Source organism: Protopterus annectens, chromosome 8.part0 (genome assembly GCF_019279795.1).
Source record: "Protopterus annectens isolate FY-2018-M chromosome 8.part0, PAN1.0, whole genome shotgun sequence".
NCBI lineage: Eukaryota > Metazoa > Chordata > Ceratodontiformes > Protopteridae > Protopterus > Protopterus annectens.
The window spans coordinates 844376817-844390767 of record NC_056741.1 but is presented as its reverse complement, the minus strand read 5'-3'; the positions used below and the strand labels follow the sequence as shown (position 1 = coordinate 844390767).

Here is a 13951-nt window from a genome sequence, read left to right as displayed (position 1 = left end):
TTAGTCAGTGTGTGTAATGCCTCAGTTAGATGGGTGACATCTAGTTAAGTTATTTGTTCAGAGCCAGACAGATGGAGATAGAAAGAATTAAACCATGTACCCTTGTGGCAGCTCATTAAGAACTTGGACCCATAATCCTCCACATCAAAGCTCCCTTAACTTGTTTTTTTTTTTTTTTTTTTTTTTTGGTAAATCAGTCATTAGAGTTTCATAGTTCTTATTGTTTGAAAAATGCATGTCCATGCAATACCTTTTCTAGCTTTGTTAACCTTTTAAGTGAATTAGAGTTGTTTGGCACTTAAGGGTTTGAGCTGTTAATAAACTGCTTCCTGAATTCAAAGGTACAGGGTTTGAGTTCTCCTGTCTTCATTTGCCTATAGTGTGACTGTGAGCAAGTCACCCAGACAACCCGGAAAGGGAGACTTTCTCCAGTGGGTTTACCTGGTTAACAAACAGATTATAAAAAACAGTACTTAAATTTGTCCCTTTTGGAGTCCCCCAATTATTTTTGGTTTAGTCCAGAATTCTTAAGCAATGAAATTGAGAATTATTTTGGTCTGTTACTTGTAAAATGTGTGGCGTTCTGGCAAATTTTTGTGAATTGCATTAAATAATGCCAGACATGCGAGTTTCAGAATTTGTGTCATTCAGAAAATACTGTTAATGCAACTTGCTAAGCATATAAGGGAAAGTTTCAAACTCTGTTCCTATTTGTTCAGTCTTTGCCTCTGATTCTTGAGCTAAGAGGTTGGGAGGCATGGGCTGTGTGCAGTGAGATTCACTATATGGTTCTCACAGTAGTGAGCTAAAACATGGTGATGGAACTTATGTCAAGTGTAAGAAGTATGCAGATGCAAACCTCTACAGTAGCAGACTGTGCTGACAATAATGTAGAGTGAAGCACCTAACATGTGGACAGCCGTAGGCACTCGTATTTCTGTTCTGTAGCACCTGTACATTTTCATACTGATATATTGAGAGATATTGAATCATGCAAAACTTTTTGAATAAAGTAGTTTTATGAAACAGCACTCCCTAAGTAAAGAAGATTATAACAGTCTTCAAAATCATACCTGTCTACCTCTTATCACATGAAATATGGACAAAGCCAAAACAATAGGGAAATGAAGACCCAAAAATAGGGTTAGATTTTTAAATATTGCTCTTATAAACTCAGAAAGTTGCTAGAATAAAAGAAATTGTGTTAGCATGCATTTTCTGAAAGATATGATGTTTGAACCTCAAATGTATGTCATTATTTAATCATTATTTAGTAACTTCCATCCTCAGTGCTTTGTAGAAAAACAAAACTTTTATGAAGAACAGACCAAATATATGAGGCAAAAATCCGGACATTTTGTGGAAGGGTGGACACTTGAGAGGTATGGTCAAAATACACACTCTAGCATAAGAGGAAACCACTAAGAGCTAATGACACCTATACCTGTGTGCAGTACTGCATAGTTCAGGAAATTAATGATCGTATACCCAAATAAGATATACTTCTATACTTTTAATGCATATATGACAGTGTCTTGTACAAAAAATGGTTAAAAAATCATGTGATCATTAATGTTCATCCTCACATGAACAGTAATGATCGTATGAACATTTTGAATTCAAGTCAGACAACACAAAGTGTAGTTTTCCAAAAATCTTCATCACAGTTCAGTAGTTTAAAGTTAATATATATATTTTATAATAAGAGTTGCTAGCAACCTGTCAGACATCTTTATTTATTCTTCTTTTCTTACAGGTAAATCTTAGGCCCACACTGAACATACATCACTGCATTTTTTTAGTAACATAAAACCCTGCTTTCTGGACTGTATGCTCTCTTAAGATTTTCCTTATTACAGATCACTCCACCATCATTGGAAGAAACTGTTAAGACAGCATATCTTCAGTCCTCCAAACAATAACAGTATATGGAGTGCCGATTTTAGAATACTTTGTGCAAAGTGGGTAGGAAGTTTTAACATAATAGTCTGAGAGAGGTCTGTTTTACAATATAACAGATGAGGGACCACAATGTGGAAGTCAGTGAGACTATAGACTAGATTTGTAACACAGTACTTTAAGACTGTCAGTACCAGAAGCAGACTCCGATTACTTAACTGAAGATAAATATTCAGGAAGAAACATGCATGTACAGCAGGTGTGTCTAGGGCTTTAATTGGAGCTAATGATTAAACTACCATCTTTCCTCATATAGACAAGGCCTATCTCTTAGAATTTCCACTGCCCACTCAATGATTCTGATGAAGTCTCCTTCAGTGGGATGAAAGTGCTCAATTGTATATTAAATTATATTTTTTAAAACTACTGTTGGATCCTCTGGTTTTCTACTTTTTTCTTGGTTTTACCTATTTACACTGCACCTGTTTACTTATTTATGTGCTTTGTAGGAATGGACAATTAAAGAATTGTCAGAGAACTAATAATAATGTTTACTTATGTAACACCTATAACTAACCACTCCAGTATTCTGGCAGCCACCAGTAACAGTGCCTATAAAACAATCAATTTAAGCACTTTTCAATGCTTCTGATACAGAATAACAACTTTTGCAGAGTTAAGACTGGACTGTTCCCTGTGTTTTGGTTGCACTGTTATGGAGACCAACCAACATAGTCAAATTAAATGTCTAAAGCTCCAAATACACAGATGCAGCTCAGATGAAGCTAGAACAGATATGGATTTATTAACTGAGATACAACAGAAGTTGCCATACCAAGCTGTCATTTTATCACGTTCCACAACAAAACGAAGGCCTCTGGCCTGGCATGAAATATATATTATATAGCTAAAATTTTAATACATTTTCCCAATAATCCAGCTTTCTGAGAGCCACTTTTCTTTGCTATGTATTTTAATTGTTTAAAATTTGTTTCCAGTGTAGTTATTAGCTGTATAGCATGACAATTTGAGAGTCATTTTCCCTGTTTGCAGTACTGAATGTATTGGTTCATGAATTAACAAACCATTAGAAAATAAAAGTCGGAGAGGAAAAAAAAAAGGTTTTAGAAACAAATCTTATTCTTGTGTGGTTGGGGGGAACAGGGTCTGAAGGTATTGAATTACCAGTTCTTCTCTGACCCCTACTGGTGGCTTTAGATTTCTCTGACAAAGTGAGTGTGGGAAAGCTTATATACCATGTAACAGCATCATTAAAATAAAAAGGGAACTGTAACATCACACCGAACTCTACAGATTCCTGTTGCCCATACTTCAAATGACAAACCAAACAGCAGCTTGTGGAAGGTGGATAGGCCTGACCAAGGGGTAAATTTGAGTTGCCATGTCACAAGAAACAAGGCTCAGTGCAAGGGAAAAAAAACACTGGTGCTAGGACAATAAGCACTGGAAATCAATTAATGAAGCAGGAATGAATACAAACCACTGTAACAAAAAAATCAGTTGCCCAAATCCATCAGCCTAATATAGGCGATGAAGGAGATGCACCACCTTTTTTTCATTCTGCTTTTTCATGGACTGGAAGCAGATCGGTATTTTTCTCCCAGCAAGTAACCCTGGTGGAGTAAAGAAGAACTGAGCACATGATAACAGCTCTCATTGCAACAGCAACAGTAAGGGTTGCAGAAGTTTCATCCAAAAACACAAAAGACCACACTAACAAGTATGATTATTCTTTCTGCATAGAAATAGAACTTCCGGAACAGCCATCGCACATACGATCATACTTACAGACACACATGCGCCCACGCACATACAAAAAACACACAAATGTGTGAGCACAATCATAGGAACACACACACACACACACACACACATACACACACACACACACACACACACACACACACACAAGCTCTCTCTCTCTCTCTCACACACACACACACACACACACACACACACACACACACACACACACACACTTACACATGCATGCATGCACGCACACACTCATATACACAAACCCATAAAACATGTACCACAACATTCTTCGAGATTCATCGTATCCATATGTTAACATAGTGGAGGATAATCCTCAGTGCGTAATCTCAGAGTGCTCAGTGACAGTGGCACAGGCCAGCAGCAGTTGTAACAGGGGCTGATCAAGTAAAACAGTAAGGCTGGGGTTGTAGGATAGACAGATTCATTTGTTACTTTCCAAGAAATTGAAACTTGTCAGACAAAACATAGTAAACTGAGTAAAGCCTTTAGGTGACTTTCAGGGCTGAATGACTCATAACACATAAATACATTAAACCTGGGTAAAAGAATTTGACTGAAGGAGATTACATGCTGTAGGAGGAAAGAGTACTGAAGATCCAGCAAGCAGTTACAGAAAACTCCATGAGAAAATATCTTCTTACAGCCTCCATAGCTTATCGTCTTACAGCCTCTGTAGCTTATCTCAAAATGCAACCTCCCTCTCTACACCACAATCCTCTCTCCAAACTACCAAACATGCTTCCTCCATACTTGCACCCTCTCACTGGGAATACCTCCCACTCACCATTAGAGAAAACTCCAATCTATCTACCTTCAAGAAAGATCGCTTGCCCCACTTAAAACAAGCCAAATGCACTTGCCTCACTTTATTTAAATTCTCCAATCTCTTATTCAAATAACATAAATAAATAGTTTGGGTGAATGTGTTTGTTTGAGTATAGGTTGTGGTCAGCAGCATTGTTTCAATGGTGGTACAATAGTAGGGTTTGAGGGAGCCTTGGTTTGCAAAGGGATAGTATATGCTGAGGAATGGACCTCAACAGAAGTGGTGGTTCAGGGTCTACAGACCCTGGACATAGTTGCAGTTATGTGATATGAAGAGTTTGTTGGACATAGTCCACTTCTCAATGTTATAGCAGAGTTATGGGGCTACCCAACATATGCCATAGATGCCATAGGGTACACTTTCTAAAATGATTTATTTATTTTTTACAGTGTGATGTGCTGGACTTTAAAATTTAAAAAACATGTTGTCATATTTATCATAGAACATAGACATATATTTTGTTAAATGTTTTTTTCTTTTCAGAAAGCCTGCTTGGCTATTTTTTTTTTTTCTTAATCCTACAGTTTGTAGAGTGGGGCTATAACTTGTATGGCAACAAGGAACAGAATTCTGGAACCTGGTATACAATTTCAAAAATCCTGGCTATGCTCCCAAGTGGAGTGGTAACTAAGTAAGACAGTGGTTATCTGATTTGTGTTGGGCTGTCAGTAGTGTGTGTCTACTGTTTTCAGAGACAGACATATTGACATTCTGCTCTAACTTTGCAGTAGTAGCATTTTGAAAATACATATACATGGCATCTGATTCTGTATTCCAGAAATGTTACTTTGCAGCTACCTTCTATGGAGTGAACACCCATTGTTAAACAAAGGGTAACTAATTTTATGACAGATAAGGACCACTTGTCTGCCCAATCAAGTCTGTTTGGTCCTTCACCTATTATGTAAGATAAAAAAATCCTGTTTAAACAATATCTTGCTTCTTTTTTATTACTGTCATAAGAATTGCCTTTTATCTGTCTGATGGAGTGTTGAATTCCATTACTGTTTTGACCTCACTTCATCTTCTGCAAGCATGTTTTGAATTTCACCACCTCTTCTCGGAAACAAGTCTTCCTTATGTTTCTCCTGAATCATCCATCTTTTAATGCAAAATAGTTATTGTTTCTTCTCAGACATATTTTGAAATATGGTTCCCATTTAAATCGTATGAATTAAGTTGAGGCACTTCTATCATGTCTCATTGAACTCCTTCTTTCAAGATTGTACATATTGGGCTCCTTCAGGCTTTTGTTATATGGCTACATATGCTGAATATGAGCATATTTTTTTGCTCTCCTGCATCAAAATGGCTATGTTCTGTTTGTGCTCGACAGAAGATGAGATCTCCAGCACTGTAGATAATACTTGATGTGCAGTCTTACTGTCTGCCTGTTGTCTGTATAGAGGGAAAAGAACTTATGTATCATTCAACATTTTTGTTCAAGACTTTTGGACAAAACAAAAATTAATGGGGTGACAGAGACTGAAAATCATGGGCAATTTTAAAATATTAGTTTAATTCACTTAAAAAGTTAATAAAACAGGTTTTGAATTAACATGTATTCTGAAACCCTAATGTTTGCTATTATTGACAGGGTGCAATCCTCAGTGACTTACCACTAAACCAAAAAAAAAAATATATATATATATATATATATATATATATATAAAACAGGGCAAAGATAGATGGCAAAATCAGGACATTCTGCAAAACCAGGGACAGCTGTGATCTCCTTGTATTCCACTACTGATGTTCTTCCTTTTCATTCTAGAATTCATCTGGCCGTCTTTACTGCTTCCTGTCTTTGTTATCTTGCCTCTAGGATATGGGATATGCACACTCTAGGGATCTTTCTTATTGTGCTGCTGCTAAAGTGTTTTTTTTACATTTATGCACCACTTTCCTGTTTTTCCTTTTTTGTGTTTCCTATATACATTATTTTGAACTATTTGCATTGAATTTTATCTGCTCATGATTCAGATTATCATCTGGTCTCTTACAAGACCTATTTTTCATTCTTTCTGCACAATTTTATTTTATTTTATTCATTCGATTTGATAACTAGGCAATACCTTCTAGGCATACCTATCTGTTTTGAGATGTAAGGGGAGTATTTGATTAAATGAAGCACTCAGAATTTATTAATGCAATTTGTTGCACAATAGGCAAGTAAAAACTGTAGGAATCAAACCAAGAACATTAGGATAACACTTAGCAAGGAGTTCTTAATATCAGACCTCTATGCAATACTACCAGACATTCTTGTGCATCACCTGTGTTTCTTGAATTTATGTCACAGCCTCATAACAAAAAGGTAAAAACATTTCCTTCCAAGATTTCAGAATCTATCATAAATACATTAGAAAAAATGGTCCCAAATAAACACTGTAGCAGTAACCCCTCATTGCTATCCTTTCTTTTACTGTGATTTTCTAGGATGTTAGTCCTGTTACATTTAGTCGGTCAGTTAGCCAGTCAGTCAATTAGTTTATTGTTCTTACTGTTTTTTAAAAGGATTTAGCAGGTTGATTGTAGTTGGACCTTTTTCATTGATAACAGAGGTCTTATGGCAAAAAGGGACACAAAACACTAAAATAAAAATATATCACAAATGGTCAGTTAATCATTGTAAAGCTATGATCTATTGCACAGAAGAGGACAATACATTTTCACAGGACTCATCTGTCAGATAGATCTGGTCATAATAAAGCAGTGGCATAAACTGATACAAGACGATAGCTAAAATACATCTGCTACAGGATGGCCTGCACAGCATGATGCAGTTTCATCATGGGCCTTATTAAACAGATTGAATTACTTTGTAATGAGAACATATTAGGTCATCCTGGAGTCATTGTGACAGCCTTTGCTTTGAGTTCCAGTTGTGCCTACTGATCATAATGAGTTGCACAGCTTAAGTGGAGTGGTATTGTACAAGCATTTATCCTCTATACCAGATACACAAGCATTGATCCCCTATGCCACACACGCAATCATTTATCTCCATACCAGATACACAAATATTGATCCCCTATGCCACATACACAAGCATTAATCCCCTATGCCATATACACAAGTATTTATCCCCTGTGCCACATACACAGGTATTTATCCCCATGAAATATACACAAGCATTTATCCCCTATACCACACAATGTCCAGTACTTCTTGTATCCAGTTTCTCCATTTCCAAAGAATGAATATTGTGCACATTGCTTACAACCTATAGAATACATACAGGTATGGTGCTTATTGTCTATGTGGTCCACATATTTTGCCTATAAACTACTCATTCTCTCAGGACACCTGCACTCTCTTCCTTTCTAATCATGAAATGGTCTAGTGTGTACAGGGTTGCCAGATACCTTTTTAAAATCCCTCCTGTTTACCTCAGAAAATCAGCCCCAAAACAGCTCATTGTATTTCAAGAGATTGCATGTGCTGACAATGTAATACAACTAATTGTAAAATATATCATGAATTACACAAGTAACAATGCCCTCCTGGGTGTGTGCTAATGTGTAATTAATACCCACCCAGAGCGGTGGAGGGCCTCTACACCCCTGGAAGGGCATTAATCACAAATTAACACGTACCTTGGGAGGCAGTACTGTGCTTAGAGAATGGGCTCTCTGTAAAACTGTTGTGTTTTACTTATTTATTTTTAAACTACTATTTTTATTTTTTTAATATATTTTTGATGTAAAATAGTTCCTCCACCTAATGTTTCATACTCGCTGTACTATATGTTAATAGTGTTGGAGGAAGCATCTTACATCTAAAATATAATACTTAAAAAAAATCCAGGTATTTGCTTTATTGTTTTCGTCCCTTACTCCTAAAACGTTTGGTTTATTGCCAGTCATTGGAGACAGAAGTTACTAAATAATGACATACATTTCAGTTTCGGAGTTTTATTTCCTTAAGAAAATACATGCTAATGCATATCCTTTTATTTAAGTAAGTTTGTAATTTTATAAGAGCAATAATTAAAATCTGTTCTTAGTTTTGAGTGTTTGTACCCCTTTATTTTGGGATTTATCCAGATTTCTTCAGCTGAAGGGTCCAGAAGTATACAAATCTTTTTGCTGCTGCTAGTGGCAGGTCTTACTCTCTCTCACACACTCACCTCTGCTTCAGAAAATGCATGCTAACACAAATCATTTAAAATATGTTCCTATTTTGAGCCTTTGCCACGTTTATTTTAGACTTATCCAGATACCGTGATCTAATAGCATACCTATCAACTGTACATATTTTAATAGAATGCCCAGATTTTTGCCTCATATTTTTGGTCTGTTCCTCATAAAAATGTGTTTTTGACAAACCACTGGATGATCTAAAACTTAAAGTCGCTAAATAATGACATGCATTTGAGTTTCAGATTTCATATCCTTGAGAAAATACAAATCCTGTTCTTCCAGCAACTTTATAATAGTTTATAAGAGCAATATTTAAAATGTGTTTCTATTAGCATTTGGCCCCCCATTATATCAGGGTTTGTCCAGATTTCTTGTGTCTAAGAGGTGGAGAGGTACACAAAACTGCTGCTGCCATGGACTCCTCTCACTCTTCACTCTCTCACACACACTACCAGGGGATTGTTCAGTCACTTCCACACTTCACTCTCTCTCTCTCTCTCTCTCTCTCTCACACACACACACACACACACACACACACACACACACACACACACACACACACACACACACACACACATACACACTCACTGACACATACATAAACACATACACACACACTTTTCTGTTTGGTTCGCTCAATCTCTCTCTCTTACTCTCATACACGCATACACTCACACACACACACACTTTATTTTAATTTCTTTTTTCTTTTTTTATTTTACACTTGCTAAACAGCAAAAGCACTGCTTAGTGAGTGTAAAATAATGGCTTGCTCGCTCTCACTTTCACTGAAATGCACGCATACACTCACAGACAGACATAAACGCACACCCACACAATGTTTTTTAATTGTCTTTTTCTTTTCACGTTTTACACTCGTTAAACAGCAAAACTGTTGCTTAGCGAGAGTAAAATAATGACAGCTGTTCCATTTTCTCAGTCCGAGCTCCTCGGCAGCTTGATATGTTACCGTGAAGTGACAGACTTGTTTTTCAGTGGGCATTATTTGTACATTAACACCCTGCTAGAGAACATTTGTTCTCCAATCAGGGTGCTGATGTAAAGTTTGCCCATTTTCTAATAATAATTAATCTTAATTGCCTGATACTTATTTATCTGTAACTGCAAAATATTTGTCAGTTAGAACATCATCATCATGATTATCAGTCAAATAAATGTTCGAACTGAATTTACTCAGCATTACTGTTGTTTGGATAAATCCATTGCAACAAATCCCTTTGCAGTTCATGTTGCTTTAAATGCGTAACAAAGCTTCCAGCATGTCTTGCCACATTCTGTTTCTCAGTGTCATTTTAATCAGATTGACTTGAGAAAAAGTTCTTTCTGTGATTACATTACTGAAAGGCATCATCAACACACTCAAGGCAAAATGTCCTAGCTGTAGAAAGTCAAAATCCCCTGAAGCATCAATGGCGTTATCGCTGAAGTCTAGTCATGACATTGTGCTGATTCACATCTGCTGTTGCTCCAGATCTCCCATATTCCCCTTGTACAAAGGTAAAAATGGCAACTTTGACAGCTGTGGTTTCTGTGCTCCAAGGATGGAAGAAGGTGAGAGATGAGCCAGAGACTCTAGCTGCTGCACATTTGCTGGCAATCTCTGTTGCAGTTTCCTTAGGAGTTCCAACAGAAAACCATGATAGTGCTGTTTTATTCGCTCTGACAAATAGCGCCCAATTTTAGAGTCATGCAAAAGTAAGTGGAATTCAATGCCAAAGTTAATAGCTTCTAGGGGTAGATGGTTAGAGATATTTTTCAGATCAAAAGCCATTGTTGCTCGCCACAGCATAAATATGACTTGTCTCACAATTCGCTGAATCATGTTTCGATACAAAGTTAACATTTCAATCAGCAACTTTACAGGGCTCGCTTTGTCTAACTTGAATAATTTGTTCACTCTGTTCAGTTCCTGTAGTATGGGCCACAAAAACAGCAAGTAAAGTTTATTCTCTAGTGAACTGAACATCTGATACAGTAGCGCAGCTGTATAGTCACGCAGCTCATTTTTGGCTATCTGAAAATGAAGCTTCGGTTTGTGATATTGATGAAGGACCCGCTGAAAGCAGGATGTAATAGACAGTCAGTGTCTGACAACTTTAAAAATTTTAAGTGGTTCTTTGCCAGCATTAATGCATTCAAATAATCGCTTATATTTCAGCAGTTGAATGGTACTGTAGGCAAACCATTTATCATGAATTCAAAGTTTCTTGGTATCACCGTCAGTGCATGAGATGAACTTAGTTGAATCTGAATGACATATATACTTTATGTGCACAATATCGGGACAAACTTCGCAAAACCGTGTTATGACTCAATTTTTTTTTCCACACATAGTATTACAGCCATCACTTGCTAAGCCCAAGCATTTGCTAATTGGTAGTTTATTTGACTCAAGGAACTTGGTAATTGCACTAAATATTCCTTCTGCTTTTCCCAATTCAAGCGATATTATTGCAAGAAATGTTGTGACAATAGAGCTTAGTGAACGACTGTAGTATTTATTGCACCATCACACAGAGCTGTTTTTCCAGGCCAATGTCAGTGCTTTCATCAATTATTAAGGAGTAGGCCATCTCCTTTCTGTCTAACTGGACTAAGTCTGAGATTAATTTTTCATGCACTGCTGGGCCAAGAACATTCTTGATGAGTGCGGAACATTTCATTCGGTGGAGTGCTGTGTCTTTACCGGAAATATCTTTAACAATCTCTCCTATGTGATCTACTGTTGCAATACTGGAATGGCACAAAATATGTGCCACCAACTTCAACTCAGCTACCTTGACAGTGTTGTCTACAGTTTTTACATGACAGCCGATATCAAGTAAAGTCCGTGCATTTGAAAATTATATTGTGTTCCGTTTATGTTTCGTTGTTCCAACATGATTCACTAAATTGGCATGATGAGCATGAATATCACATCCGCAATACCAACAGAAAGCAATAGTATCATTACCAGGCAAACTGCATATCCAGTCCTTTAATTGCAGCATTCTTTTCCCAGATTTTGTTGTATCACATCTCGTACTGTGACCACTTACCCATAATAACTATGAGTGAAAGCAAATTAAGAATGAACTACTACAATTTCACCTAATTAAATTAAAAAAATTGATATAACAGCCAGCCCAGCTATAAACAATACACCAAAATGACATCACATGTAATCACATGACTTCAGAGCTCGGCTTCTTCCGGAATTCGAAAATAAGTAAGCGAGTTAGCTAGCTACTACGTAAATGGTTCAGATTTCACACTTGAACACATTATGCATCTGCAGTACTGATTTGCAACTGAATTCCATGAAGTTAATAAAAATTTCATGCAGACCAAATTACAGTGGCAAAAATCAGAAACCAGACAAAAAAATGCAACCCACAACTGCTCAAAATTTCCCGCAACCAGCTTTTGAAAGTAGTCCAATTGGTCAAGAAAACCACAGAACTGGCAACACTGGTATGGAGTACCAAATGAATTGATAGACATCGAGTTGCGTATGCAGCTGTATGACAACACTGTGCATACCACTAGGTAATTATGGCATTTATAGATGGTGTAAGCTGATAACGTGTAACGATGCCTTCTGCAAACACAATGAAGAGGCCAATGCTGAAGAAATGTATAAAAGCAGAGCAGCCTCCCTATCTGCACCACTTAAAACTATGCAATATAGGCTAATTATAATGTGTGTAAGAGGAGACCTTGACTATTTGAGGCTGTACTCCTAGACTTTCTACCATAACATTATGGCAGACTGACAATCACAGCACAATGGAACCTTATTATTTTAGGGGTAAATCAAATTTTGATTACTACAAAAAACAATATTAATCAGCATTTTTTCTACGGTCTGTAGCATAGCATACCACAAATCAACATTAATTCCTTACGCAAATTTCCAGTAAGCCATACTGATGATAAAATTAATTTTATGAACTGCATTGCCACTCAACAACAGTATGGCATGGCATAAAATGGAATAAAAGCTTTATGTTTTTTTGGTTCATGCAGGTCTTCTTTAAAAACTCTTATCAATTGCATTAAAATAAATAAATAAATAATAAAAATGGACATTTCATATAAACAAAACAGAACAAATCAAATTCATGGGACAAATCCAGCTGTACAAGAACCTTCATTTACATGATGTCAGTTAAGCAATGCATTTGACAAATCCAGCTGTACAAGAACCTTCATTTACATGATGTCAGTTAAGCAATGCATTTGTTCACAAGATGTGTGACAGTCATCTGTATTCATAGGTAAAAACATTTGTTTGCAAGACTATACAATGCAAGTGGACACAAATACATGGGTGCCCTTACACACACACACACACACACACACACACACACACACACACACACACACACACACACACACACACACACACATGCACACTAAAGAAAGCTGAGGTAGGCAAGGTTGTAGTAAAAGCAGAAATAAATTTTTGGGGGGAGAAATTGTAAACAGGAATAATGAGAGGAAGAAGAAAAGGGGAGAAGAAACAAGAGGACCATATAAGTCCAAATGACCCTAAATGAAGACTGTGGAAACATCTACAGCCTATGAGTAGGGAAAGACGATGAAGAGGCAGAGAGTTCCATCAGTTCTAGCTACCCTGGGATCCACTTCTAAGTGTTCACAGATTGTTCACTAAGCTGTTGATTTTGTGTGAAATGTCTTACTGAAGTTGACGAAGGCCACACCCACAACCCCTGTTGATCTAACAATGACCTTCTTTTTGTGAATCCACAATGCCTCAAGTTCTGTATCATTGGTTATCCAGTTTCTTGGTATGGATCCTTTTTCTTTGCTGAATATGCATTTGCCTATCTGTGGCCTCCACGTGTTTTCACTTTGTGTTTTAGTTTCTTCTCCTGCACCAAGACATGAGGTATGTGAACTGGTGATCTTCCACATTGCCTGTAGATAGGTATGCAGTGCATGACTGTATGTGCAGGGTTGACCCTAGGCCAATTGATCCTATTCAGACCAATAGGATGTAACAGGTCATTATGCTTTATGTGGTCCATGAGATTTGCCTAAGTGACCCTATGGCAAAGTGCAACGCAATTTCCTGCTTGTTGTTTTGCTCTGTCAGTAGCTACAAGTCTCATTAGAGGAACGGGCTGCATTTTCCATCATTCATTGCAGTACTGGATAGTGTAGCATTACTTCTGACTGCAGTTTCGCACCTCTTATGGGTCTCTCACTGTTAACCGCGCTCACTCGCACAGTAGTCGGTTGCTGTTGCTAAGTG

General features: G+C 37.1%; 1 protein-coding gene across 7 annotated transcripts in view; it reads right to left on the bottom strand.

The window, feature by feature from the left end:
- Window positions 1–13951, bottom strand: part of FLNA (filamin A) — a 1106834-nt gene that overhangs the window by 1023627 nt on the left and 69256 nt on the right. The gene's annotated exons all lie outside the window — the stretch shown is intronic.